This window comes from Arachis ipaensis, chromosome B5, assembly GCF_059453495.1.
Source record: "Arachis ipaensis isolate K30076 ecotype BB chromosome B5, ASM5945349v1, whole genome shotgun sequence".
In the NCBI taxonomy this organism is placed as follows: Eukaryota; Viridiplantae; Streptophyta; class Magnoliopsida; order Fabales; family Fabaceae; genus Arachis; species Arachis ipaensis.
The window spans coordinates 136,944,139-136,957,994 of NC_142440.1; positions in this window are offsets into that span (position 1 = coordinate 136,944,139).

Below are 13,856 nucleotides of genomic sequence, written 5' to 3' on the forward strand. Positions count from 1 at the left end.
CCTTTCAGTATTGCAAATCTCTCTGTATACGTCCACTATGAAAACCTTTAGAGGAGTATAAGAGTGATATTTCCTGGGTCTGTCGGGACCGAGGTCTTCTTTCTTCTTGGGCTCCCTTTCTCTCTCTTTTATTGAGGGAAGGTGCCCAGGTCACCAGCTCGACTCTCTCAGCCTGACATTTTCCTCCATGTTGATGTACTTTTCAGCTCATTCCTGTACATCACTTAAGGAGGTAAGGTGTCTTTTTTATATGGACTGTGAGAAGGGACCTTCTCTAAGTCCGTTGACCAGCCCCATGATAACTGCCTCGGTGGGCAGGTCTTGAATCTCTAAGCATGCCTTATTGAACCTTTCCATATAATCTCGTAGAGGTTCTCCGACCTCCTGTTTTATTCCCAGGAGGCTCGGTGCATGCTTTACTTTATCTTTCTGAATGGAGAACCTCATTAGAAACTTCCTCGAGAGGTCCTCGAAGCTGGTGACCGACCTTGGAGGGAGACTATCGAACCACTTCATCGCTGCTTTCGATAAGGTGGTCGGGAAAGCTTTGCAGCGCGTTGCGTCAGAAGCATCAGCCAGATACATCCGACTTTTAAAGTTGCTTAAATGATGCTTCGGATCGGTGGTTCCGTCATAGAGGTCCATATCGGGGCTTTTGAAGTTCCTTGGAACTCTTGCCCTCATTATGTCCTCACTAAAAGGGTCCTCCCCTCCTGGGGGTGACTCTTCTCGCTCGTCACGGGAGTTCCGACCTCTGAGGGAGGATTCTAACTTTAGGAGTTTTTTCTCTAACTCTTTTCGTCGATCCATCTCCTCTCTTAGGTGCTTTTCTATCTCCTTTTGTCGCTCCCGTTCCTGTTCCAGTTGTTCCAAGCGACTTTGGTGAACATGGACTAGCCCCATTAGTTTAGTTGCGTGGGGTGGTCTATCTTTTTCTGATTCACGCCCCTCCGAGGAATTTGTCTTCGGATTTTTAAATCCGAAGGTTCCTTCCCTGTGTTGGTCGTTGGTTCCCTGGTGGAGGGTCAGGTCTGCGTCGTTGTTTCCGGTATCCAGATTTTCTTGTTCGGAATCCGACGCCACATGACCATCCTCAGGGGGTACATCCGCCATTACTGGTTGATCTCTCGAGTCCCGACAACGGCGCCAATGTTACGATGGGTAACCGGAGATTATTGGGTTGGGTTAGTTTGGCTGATCCGATCGTATGAATGAGGAAGTATCCAAACGGATTGATGATCCAAGGCCCCCGTCTGACTTTGGTATGAGGAAATGGGGGGTGGTACCTGCAAAGACACTCCGATGCTAAAGTCAGCAAAGGGAGCAAAACAGGTCTAGAGAGTATTGGGCTTCTGAGATACCTGAGAAGTGTCAGTGTATTTATAGTGGTGAACCCATAACCACCGTTGGTGTAGTTCCGTTATTTATGGGGGATAACTGTCCCTTTATCTTAGGGAGGTTGAGATATGGCTCCAGAAAGTGGGTAGAGAGATTTTAGGGGCAGTTACTCATTTAAATGGGTGTTTATCTGCCAGCTAATCTTCGTCCCGACTTTTTTAGAGCAAGTCGTGATAGGGACCGACTTCGTAGGGCGAAGGTCGGTGTAGGGCGAGGCTCAATCCATTGGATTGGACCTTTCGTTTGGACTTGGGCCTTATCATTGGGTCAGGGTATGACCAGCAACTATTATCATCGTCTTTAGAAATATACATATACCAAGAATAAGTCATATTTAATAAAGATTTTTTTAATTATAAATTAAAAAAATCAGAATTTTTTAAAATAAATACGACTTATTTCTATGCACTCTTATGTGCTCTTATGTACTTTAAAGACTATGATAACAGTTGCTATTATTAATTTTCCAATTTTTATTCTCACACAATTTGATATTTGTGAAGATAAGTAATGAAGTTTTTAAAAAAATAAAGTTAGAATAAAAGTAAAATTAATTTTAGTAACAATTGATGTTAATATATTTTAGTAAAATTAATTTTGATTAAAATTATATTGATATATTGATAATAATGTGATTTGTTATGAAATTGGTAATATGGTACATATATCAAATGTGTTTTAACTTCAATCAAACTTACATGGCATTTCAAAAAAGATGGACATGACGGAGGAGATAAGAGTCAATATTAACAATTAATGAAGATCAAATTGAGAATAAATATCTGTCAGTGTCTGGGGTGTTAGGATTATGTGATGAACAATTTTGCATTATATGCCCGACTTATCTAAAGGTTCGGCGACATGCTTCAATTGAGGTAATTTTTTATTTTTAAGATTTTTTATTCTCATCTTTTTTTATTATAATAGTATTCTTGTACCACTATTCTTAGAAAAATACACAAATTGAAGGAAAAAAAAAAAAATTAAAAATGACGCGTTTTCAGAATTTTTAATAGTTATCTAAAATAATTTTTTTATTTAATATTGATAATAATTAATTATAATAGAAGTACATAAAGAATACATAATATAAATTATTAAAAAATATTTTTTTAAAAACAATTTTATTATATTGAGATAATAATATTAGTAGACATTAATATTAGAGTATTCTATTTATACTCTTTTATTTTATATTTATTTTATAACATATTTTTATTTGTTTTGGAGTTAAAATATGTAAAAATGTATACATTTTTATATATTTTTTTTTCTTCTGAAATAAGATAACATATATATATTTTTAATGAAAAAATTAAATCATATAAGTCCTATAAATCTATAATGTAGATTTCAACGAAACAAATTCTTTGAAAAAAAAGAATCCGAAACAATTTCCATGCAAGAATGTTTGTAATGCATGAGTTTTGTAAGTAATTGTCACTTTTTTTTTTATTTATAATAGTCCATAATCTATTCACAATCTTATCTACATTCATAAACATTAAACCTATATTAATGTCTGAAAATTTTAACATGATCCCCATTAAATAAAAATGATTGTTTAATTCATTCTCAGCTCATCTGGATATCTAGCATGTATGTATAGATACTAATTTATAATTGTCTTTTTGTCCAAAAATAAAAAAATATTTATTCAAAACTAAAATTATTTATTTAAAAAAATAAAATCTACATCCTATTATCACATTTATCAATCAATAATTAAACTCTATTACTGTTAAGAGATGCACACTTTCACATTATCATCATAAAAATACATGATACCATGCAACATGCAATGTTTTGTCTGGATTTCTATGAGGTGGAAATTAGACTTAAAATATTAATTTTAAATAAAACGCCAAAATTCTAATTGAATTGCAAATGTTGAAGTAAATTCTAACGTGTTTGCAATATGAAATTATATACTCACTATAATAATATAGACTATTTTTTAGGATTATTATGTGTCAAAAAATTAAAATTAGTCAAAAAAACAAATTTTAAAAAATATGTTAATAAAAATTTTGTCAAAAATAATATTTTTAACATATAAGTAATTGTAAAAAAAGTTTTAATTTTATTTTGATAAATATTTGCCGTCAAAAATAATTTGTTAGAAAAATTTAAAAATATATTTTTTGTGATACTTATTAACCGTCAAAAATAATATTTATTTTGACACTTATTGACCATAAAAAAATTTCAATAAAAATTTTTAACAAAGAATGAGATGAGATCTTGAAATTAAAGACTAAACTGAAATTTTGAAGATGAAAAATGAGTAGTATAATCCCAAACTGCAGTGTGATACCAAAATTGAAAAAACTCAATAAAAAAAAAGGGATAATAGAATAAGTTGAAAACAAATAAGTATCAATATTAAAGAATAATTTTCTAACAATCAAATTATTCATAAAAAAAATATAAAGAATTTGACGTTTATAATATTTATCAAAAATATATATTAATTTTTATATTTAATTATAATTATTAAAAAAAATTATATTAAAATAGTTCTCTTTTCTTGCCGTAATTATCGGAGGAAAACCAAAATGGAACTTCTGAGAAAGAAATGAAAATCCCATATTCCTACTATTAGCGTTTATATGGTCATTTTTAGGTTACGTTTTGTTTTTATTCTGAAATAAAAATACATAAATAAAAATAAAAATATATAAAAAAAAAAAAGCCTAAAAGAATCAGAGTCAAATTGAATTATTGATCGTCGGTTGTTTGCAATGATTACTTTCTAACATGCATTATGCATGAGATTATAGGTATTATTATTTTAGGAGAGAAACTTGACAAAGCCTTAAAAAGTAGCGGGGTGGAAAGGAAAGCTTATGAGAATATAGGTTTTGAGGTGGCATCAATACCAGAAGAGAGTGGGAATCCCCTCTAATGTGTAGTTGATTTATTAATGGACAGTTAGCTGTATATTGACATGTGGATAAATCATTTATCCATTCTATACATAAAATAAGACCTAATACAAATAATTTGCTTTCTTGCTGCACCAATTCAATTACTTCGTGTTTCTCTGAGTTGCAAGCTCACTTCTCTATCAACCACTAATTAGCAGAATACATAAAGAGTACATGTAACTAACTCTATTATTTTAATGTAGCAAATTAGCAGTATTTTTATTCCTCCATCATTTTTTAAAATGCAAAATTTCTAGCTCATGTCAAAGTAAAAAACATAGTGGAGACAAAGTTATATATCTAACCCCTTGTCTTCATCCATGCTTTAAAGGATTTAAGATTCATTTTTAAAGTCAAGTTTTATTATTTTATATTCTTATTGTGTGATTAGTAATTTTTAGTTAATAAAATGATAAATATATTACTTGAATTATTGAACTATTTTTTTAATTTAATATTAATAGTAATTAATTATAATAAGAGTACATAAAGAATACGTAAGATAAACTATCTAAAAATAATTTTTTAGAAGCAACTCTATTATATTGAAATAATAATATTAATAGATATTAATATTAGAATATTTTATTTATACTTTTTTATTTTATATAAATTTTTTTAATAGGATTGATAGAATAATAATTAAGCTAAAACTGAATTAGTTAAACCAAATAGAGTCAGTATAGTTAGTTATACTCTCTTTAGTTAGATCAGTTACAAATTAATTGTCATTAGACTCTCTATATATATAGAGAACTATTAATTATAAAACATGTGGTAATACTTCAATTCACCTTTATTAAATTAGTGAACCCTTTTCTCTTCTTCTTCAATTCTTTCTTCTTATTTCCTGTTCTACTACTACTTTTGTTCTTCAATCTCTTTCATATAATCACTAATATCTTTCAGATATTATTGTTCCTGCAGTTTTAAGTTTTTGTAGTTGATGCATATGGATATTAATGTGCTTGATATATGGGATAATCTCCTTGAATTATAGTAATACTGGATTAAATTACATGAATTTAGTGTTATTGTATTATTATATTTAGTGGCATTCAGAAGATTTATACTTTTCTAGGACCAAAAGTGGTTCAAACTTCAAAAGATTTACGATAATAAATCAACAAAAGTATCGTGTGAAGACCATGGCCATAATTATCATTATTAATGGTTCAATTTTGAATGATTATCTAAATTATTTTTTTTAATTTAATGTTGATAATAATTAATTATAGTAAAAATACATAAAGAGTACGTAAAGATAAACTATCAAAAAATAAATTTTTAGAAATAACTCTAATATATTGAGATAATAATATTAATAGATACTAATATTAGAATATTTTATTTATATTCTTTTATTTTTCTTTATTTTACCACATATATTTTTATTTGTTTTGGAGTTGAAACAAATATGCAAAAATGTATACATTTTTATTCTCATGAAATAAGATGACATATATTTTTTTTATGAAAAAATTAAACTATATAAGTCTTATAAATCTATAATGTAACTTTCAATCCAAATAAATTCTTTGAAAAAAAAAAACCCGAAAGAAATCCAATGCAAAAATGTTTGTAATGCATGAGTTTTGTAAGTAATTATCACTTTTTTTTTTTCTACTTATATTAGTCAATAATCTATCCACAATCTTATCTACATTCATAAACATTAAATCTATATTAATTTCTACAAATTTTAACATGATCCCCATTAAATAAAAATTATTGTTTAATTCATTCTCTTTATCTAGCTTCTCGAGTCTAAAGGGTTAATAAAAAATAAGAAAAATAAAGAAAAACCATGAATTACGTTTTTCAAGGTCCAGCCACTCAAGGTATTGTTTGATTATATGTATTATTGTTTTCTCACATTCCTGTTGAGAGTTTGGGAGCTTAGAATTATTAAAATTTTTTTTTATAAAAGATGTTTTTAAAAAGATTCACAAGTTAGAAAAAAAACGTGTTTTAAAGATTTTTTATTGTTATTTAGATTAATTTTTTATTATTTTAATATAAATAATTAATTTTAATAAGAGTACATAAAGAGTACATAAAATTAATCACTAAAAAAATATTTTTTTAGTTTTTAGTTTTTATTTATTTAAAAATTTTTAAAATAAAAAAATTTATTTTTCTCTTTCCCAACTTTCAATTTTCTTCTCTCTTATAATTTATCCAACCATTAATATTACTAGTTGAATAATTTAGCACATAAAATTTTCTTCATCAATAATTTTTAATTTTAATTGTTAAAAATATTTTTTTAATGAAAACACTGTATCTGTCCATTCAGACCATTGGTTTAATGTCTTTTATTCTATGCTTGCATGGTGCATAGTTTATTTTCACCATTTTAATGAAAATCATTACAAGAAATTCTTACAGTTGATTAGAGTAATTTTTGAGACCAAAGAAAAAAGTTTAAACAAATAAAAATAGAAAACAAAATTAAAAAATATTTTCATAAACTAATTAATTATCATTTGCTAAATAATAAAGTAGTTGGACATAATAATAATAATCATGATTTTAACTCTTACCGTACTATTTTGTGCTTCTTTTAATAGATATTATTGCCCCAATTATATTTGTAGTTTTAAGTTGTAACATATATTATTTTTTGTTCTATTAATGTAATGGCTTATTTTTTTCATATTGATTTGATGTGCGCAGAAACACAATATACATATTTTCTGTCTTTTTTTTTTCTTCTCCTTTATTTTCTAAGTCAACCTTCTATCTTCTTTGTCATTCTTCTCCTTTATTCTGTGTGCACATGAAGTGATCAAATGACATTAAGCAGTTTCTCAAATAATTATGGGTTCACCAAAGATCGAACTCTTAATCTTTCAAATCTAGCGCTCTAATATCATGTCATAATACCACTCATTCTAAAAATTTCAGCTGATGAGAAAATGTAACACTAATGGTTATATCTCTAATACTTCCTAAACCTATATTGTACATGTTGTACAAATATTCCATTGGCTCCTCATACTTTCCGTTTTAAAAAAGATTATTTTATTTTATAATCTAATATTTCTTTAAATTTTTATAATTTTACCAAATATTATTATTAGGACTAAAGTAATTAAACCATAATTGTATATTTTTAACATAGATCAATAAATTATATATGATGTTCTTTTATACTTTAGAATATATAAGATTTATTTTTCCGTTCAAATTTTATTTTTAGAATCTTATTGTAATATTAGTAATTTTTAATTTATATAATGGCAAATATATTATTTGAACTATTAAATTATTTTGTTATGAAATTGATATCATGATACATGCATGTATAAAATGTGGTGTTCTTTTTTTTCTAATTGCATAATTAGGAAGGATGGCAGAAATGGAGGTTGTCTAAGAAATAGTTAGTCAATATCAATGGAGCTGAGGAGCAAGTTGAAAGAAAAGCGAAAAGTTTAGAGATATTTAAATATAGGTAAATTTTACTCACTAATCTCTCACAAATAAAAGGTAAGTTATCCTCTATGATAAATTTAATAATTATTAGATGAAATAAATTATATCATCAAAATAGTTAATATTAACTCTTAATTTAATTTAAGTTTTGACCACTAAATTAATTAATTATAGTAAAATCACTTCAACTTCATACCTACAAAATCACACAATTCATATATCAACTCTATTAATAACTATAGAATTCACCCTTACTCAATTAACACCTTATCTAATTTTTTATTTTAAATTTGTGATTCGGCCTTTTGGTTTTTCTTTTCATTTGTTCTTTTTAGTTTTCTAATTTTTTTTGTATTGTTAGATCTAATTATTATATGTGTGGTTTTAAAAAAAATTAAAAAGTTATAAAATAATTTTTTTTGTAACTCTTATAATTTACAGTTATTAAATTTCATTAGTTTAATTATCAAAATTTAAGTTAAATTAAGAGTTAATGTTAACTATGATAATATAATTCATTTCATCCAATAGTAATTAGTCATGTTATAGGAGATAACTTACCTTTTATTTGAGGGAGGGTTGGATAGAATTTATCTTAAATATAATATTTAATATTTTTTATAAAAAAATAGTAACTTCTTTTATTATTAATCTAATATTTGAGCTTTAAAAAAAAAGTAAAACATAAAGAAGATTTGAATGAATTAGTTAGATTAGAGAGTGTACTTTTTCATAAGTATCTTATAATTTTCATATCTGTGAAATATGAGTAGGTTTGCTTTTATATTATTTTTGTGTCACTTACTATTAGTGATGTACGGTTATATAGTTGTTTTATTTTATTTTTCAAAGTTATATATTATTATATGGTCATGTTCATAAGTAATTAAGTATAGGTAAAAATAAAAACGATAATAAATTATATAGTTTAATGAGAAGTGTCAATATGCATTTTATTTATTTAGCTATCAAGTTTCTATGATACATCTATTGAAAGCACTTTGGTTCAAATGTTATTCATTTATATCTATACTCTTATGATAACGGAAAAATATTGTGCATCCTATGTCCTACTTCAGTAAGATTTTAAGTTTATAAAGTTTATTTGCTATGTAAGTTAGATTTATTGTGACATGTGACTATGACACTATGTTAGAGGTAATAGAGTTGGGAAATTCAGAAAATATTAGAAATATATGACTATCATCAACAATTTTGTTTATTTATTTATTTGTCTTCACATATTTTGAATAGCAACACTCCAATGCTCTTAATGAGAATGTCAATGGTTCAACAACATTCTCCTTCTGGCCTCTACGAATTCATGTCATAAACCCTCATGATAAATTATACTCGAATGGAACAAGATTCATCATACGATTTACTTATTTACAATTTTCTGGATATATTACTTTTCTTATCACCATATGTGGATAAGGTACGATCCTTTTTCCTTTTATTTAATTAGAAAATCTTAGAAATACATTTCTAATATCTTTTAGTATTATTGTAAACTTTCTTACCATTTTTTATGCTTATCTGCTGGATTCGAAACATATTGGAGTCAATTCGATCACCGTAGAAGTATATGTTTTTCTCGGCAGAATGGTAATTGACCTATATTATTTATTCAGCATTTTTCTCCAAGTAATTTCTACTAATGACGTTTCTAAAATTAGTTTGAACATGTGTTTTTGGAAAAGACTTTTGTCACTAAAATAGCAGGTTTTAGAGAATCTTGTATTAAACGTAATTAGCCACTAAAAATTTACTAATTAAATCTTAGAATCAACCTGATAATTCTACCAAGTTGCATTTCATTTTGCAGTTTAGGTTGGCTTATATTTCTTTTGAGCCAACAGCTGTTGGTGCTGGATATTTAGTTGACCATCCGAGAAAGATTGCTCGACATTACATGACAGGGTTTCGGTTTTGGGTTGATCTGTGTGTCCTGATTCCCATTCCTTTGGTAAATTTCTTTGTCACCCTTGCTGTTCTCTTGTTCCTAGTTTATGTATATAAACCGCTTCCCTTACTCTGTTATCATGCTCATGTCTGAAATGATGCCATCATTACTTTTTTAGCTTGTCTTGCTGAAAGTCCTTAATACATCATAGAAATAATATGTTTTATTATAAAACCATCAAAGGCCTACTAACACCTGGTGAAAATGTGTGTGTATGTAGATAATGTTCTATTTGCTGGGCTGATTGTGCAGATTATCATCAGAATATTCAAATTTGTTACCAAGACACCTGAAAGATTGTTGGTGAATTTTAGCTAGCGCGGGTCACAATGAGGCGCAGCATTAGCCTGTCATCTCTAACACGGCTTGCTGCTTTGCTAGTGGAATCTTCTTCAAAATTTCATTTTGACCATAGCTAAGAAGACATATTATGTAGTAGTCTTCATACTTGATATATTTCATTTCTTCCTTTTTTTTTTTTTTTTTATGTTGATGGGTCCATAAAAGATCACACAAGTAAATAAGTGATGAGCACCATGAAAGGATGGGCCGAAACATTGCTTGAATGCTTGTTATGTTATAAAATAAACTTATCTTACATAGTATTTTTTGTGTTAATTTACAAGGTTAGTTTTATTTTACACTATTTTTTGTTTAAGAATGTGAGACTCCATAGCTCATGCTGCATCTTTATCATATCTTGATAGGACTCTAGTGCACTACTGTGCCACCTTTATCTTCTCTTTTTTATTTATTTTTTAATTTTTAACTTTTTTAGAAAATCAATTGATCATGTAGATAGAAGCATGTTTATATAGCTGTTTAAGTCTTGTAATATAGAATATTATTAATATTAGATAGTACTGATACAAATTTAAAACACCTAAATATATAATCTTTAAAAGCTTTACAACACCTCTGCTAATGTACAATTACAAGAGTTTGAGTTTAACCTTATTGATTTATTGCTTCCATTGTTTCATTCATTGAGTGTGAGAAATATATATTTTCTTTAGTTTCTTGATCTGATTCTAGAATATGTCGCAATGATTACTTACGTTAACAATTTATATATATATATATGGCCATTTGTAACTATTTAGTAGGGCCATGCTGGGGTAGCTATAGCATTTGTTTTTGGATATCTTTGTAAATGTTATTGTAGCTGGGATTAAAGTATGAGGACCACATTAATTTACGTTGTTGATACATGTCTTGTAGCAGTAGTACAATCTTCTTAGAGTATTTTATTTGTTGAATAATCAATTACTATTAAAAGAATAAACTTTGGCTAATGTGTAAAAAATAAACAAGTGAAGTGGTGAAGGTGTATAACTGTATATAACCTTTGCCTAATGTGAAGTAGTATATAAAGCTAACTGTGTGTTACTTTCTTTGTTACCACCATATTGTCCCTCTGCTAAAAAATATAGATTCATAATAACTATGACATTTTTTTCTATTCTAACTTGTAATTTTTGTGCATAAGTCTTCGAAATGAAATTTTGATCACAAACACGGAGACACTGTTTAAATTTGAAGCTTTACAACCTTTTAAAGACCCACCAAAGCATTTTGAAGTGACATTACTAACAAAAGAAATAGAATTAAAGGTTTTATTATTTTCTTTTTTGTTTTGGACTTCTTAAGCAATCATTTTTCTGCATAAGCTCTTTTCTTTACTTAGCCAGCTCCTTCTGCATTGCTGATTCTATGTTTCCAATAAGCTCTTACTCTTAACATTAAACCGCGGCTAAGTTCCGTTCGTATTATCATGTGAGTTGTATATATGATATCATTAATGTCTATTATGTTAGCATCACTTGTATAATTGTGTATTTTATATAACTTCTTCATATTTTAATATTTAATAAAAGGATACCTATTATAGAAAAGAAAAATCGTGTTTGACTTTTACAAATTATTTAATTTTAGTTAACTTTAACATTTTGATATTAAAAAGATTTAATTATAACATAAATTAGCTGAAATGGGATCCCTAAATTTTTTATTCCATAAAAAAAATTTTTTGTTATTGAAAATTTTTCAAGATGAGTATAGAAATAAGAGAGTTAAGAGAGTGAATATTGTCACTTTCAATTTAAAAAATAATATTCTTAGCAAAACTTTATAATTTAAAGATGACATTATAAATCAATTTTTTTGTCAAGTGTTATTAATTAATTTAGAAATGACAATATTTTTTCTGTAGAGTTATACATTATACATTGAAGTACCTTTGCATGCTTTCTTCCATCCTTCGAAATCGGTGTCTCAGTGTCTCAATGGAGCCAAGCCAACAGACCCTCTATTGTGTCCATTTGTTGGGTTTATGTCTATTTATATTCGTAGCCTAAACACTGATAGTACATAAATGAACATAAAAATAATTTTATTCAATGTGTCAACCCTTCTTTTTTTTCATTCCACAACCACCTAACTAATAATTCACAGGAATCACTCAACACGCTTAAAACCCCCTTTTCTTTTAAATATATAATTAAAATTTAATCAATATAATCGATTGAACTGTATTATTTTTATCAAAATTAGACAAAATAAATCAATTTGACAAAAAAATTGATAAACCAAATCTTGAACCGATTTAAATTAATATTTTTTATAAAAATGATTATAATACACTATTATAAAAAATGACTTAAAATATTTCTATTATATATTTTAAAAACTCTAAATCCTAATATTTCTCTTCTCTCTATACCATCATAGAATTAGAATTTAGAATTTTCAAAATTAATATATATAATAAAAATATTTTAGTCATTTTTATAATAAGAATATTATAGTCATTTTCTATAAAAAAAAATATTAATTTAGATTGGTTCAAGATTTGATTTATCGATTTTTCGGTCAAATCGATTTATTTGATCTAATTTTGACAAAAATAACACAGTTTGATCGATTATATAGGTTAAGTTTTAATTATTAAAAAACATCTTTAAAAAAAGACATTTTAAGCGTCTTTACGTGAGTGCTTCCATAATTCACTCTAATACTATAAACAATAATTCCCATTTTATAAACATACATCAATTACTAACTATAACGTTAAATCCTCTAAATTAACTTCATAACTTATAACAATTATTTTTTAGTTTAATTACTCTGTCGGTTCCGGTAGTTTTACTGAATTTTTAATTAAATTTTTATACTTTTTTTTTTATTAAGTCCCTATACCATATTAAATTTTGTAATTAAGTTCCTACTGTATCACAAAAACGATAGAATTAACATAATATTCCGTTAAACAAACTGAATATGTCTAACACTTTATTGAATATTCTATATAGTTTAACAGAATATTTCGTTAATTTCAACATTTTGTCACAGTAAAAACTTACTTATTACAAAATTTGATATAGTATAAAGATCTAATTAAAAAATATATATATATATAAAAACCTAATTAAATATTTAAAAAAATTATAGAAATTGATATATAGAGTAATTAAACCTTATTTTTTTAAAACTAACAATTTATACACTTATTTTTTGAGTTTCTTTTTTTTTTTTGGTCATCTATACTCACACACTCATTCACTCACTCACATACACTAAAAATTTTATCACTATCTAGTTATAACTGAAACTCGAACATGGGATGTGGTTTTTATAAGGCCAACATATTGATTATTGGTGCAATACCTCGGCTACACTTGAATTTTTTTTGTCCAAACTCAGCCTCGTATTTTGAGACATATCCAAAATCAACATATACATAATCATAAAAAAGATATACTACCACCGGCCACTGCTTTATAATTATACACGAAAATCGATATCACACCTTTTCAAATTTAAAAACAAACACAACCCAACTACTAAACTGTCCATTCACGGCCCAAACTAGAGGAAAGCAAATATTTAATACTATTCTCACCCAAGACAACGGATATATTTGCAAATGATATAAACCGGTTCTAATTACGTACGGATAGGAGTGAAAATAATTAGGACTGGGCAAAAAAAATCTAAATATTGGATTTTAAACCAAATCCAAACCAAACTATTTAAAAAAATTCAGTTTTAAATAAAAAAAATCTAAACCAAATTGGATCTCTTTTAATTTATAATTTGGATTTTTAATCCAAACCATTTAAATG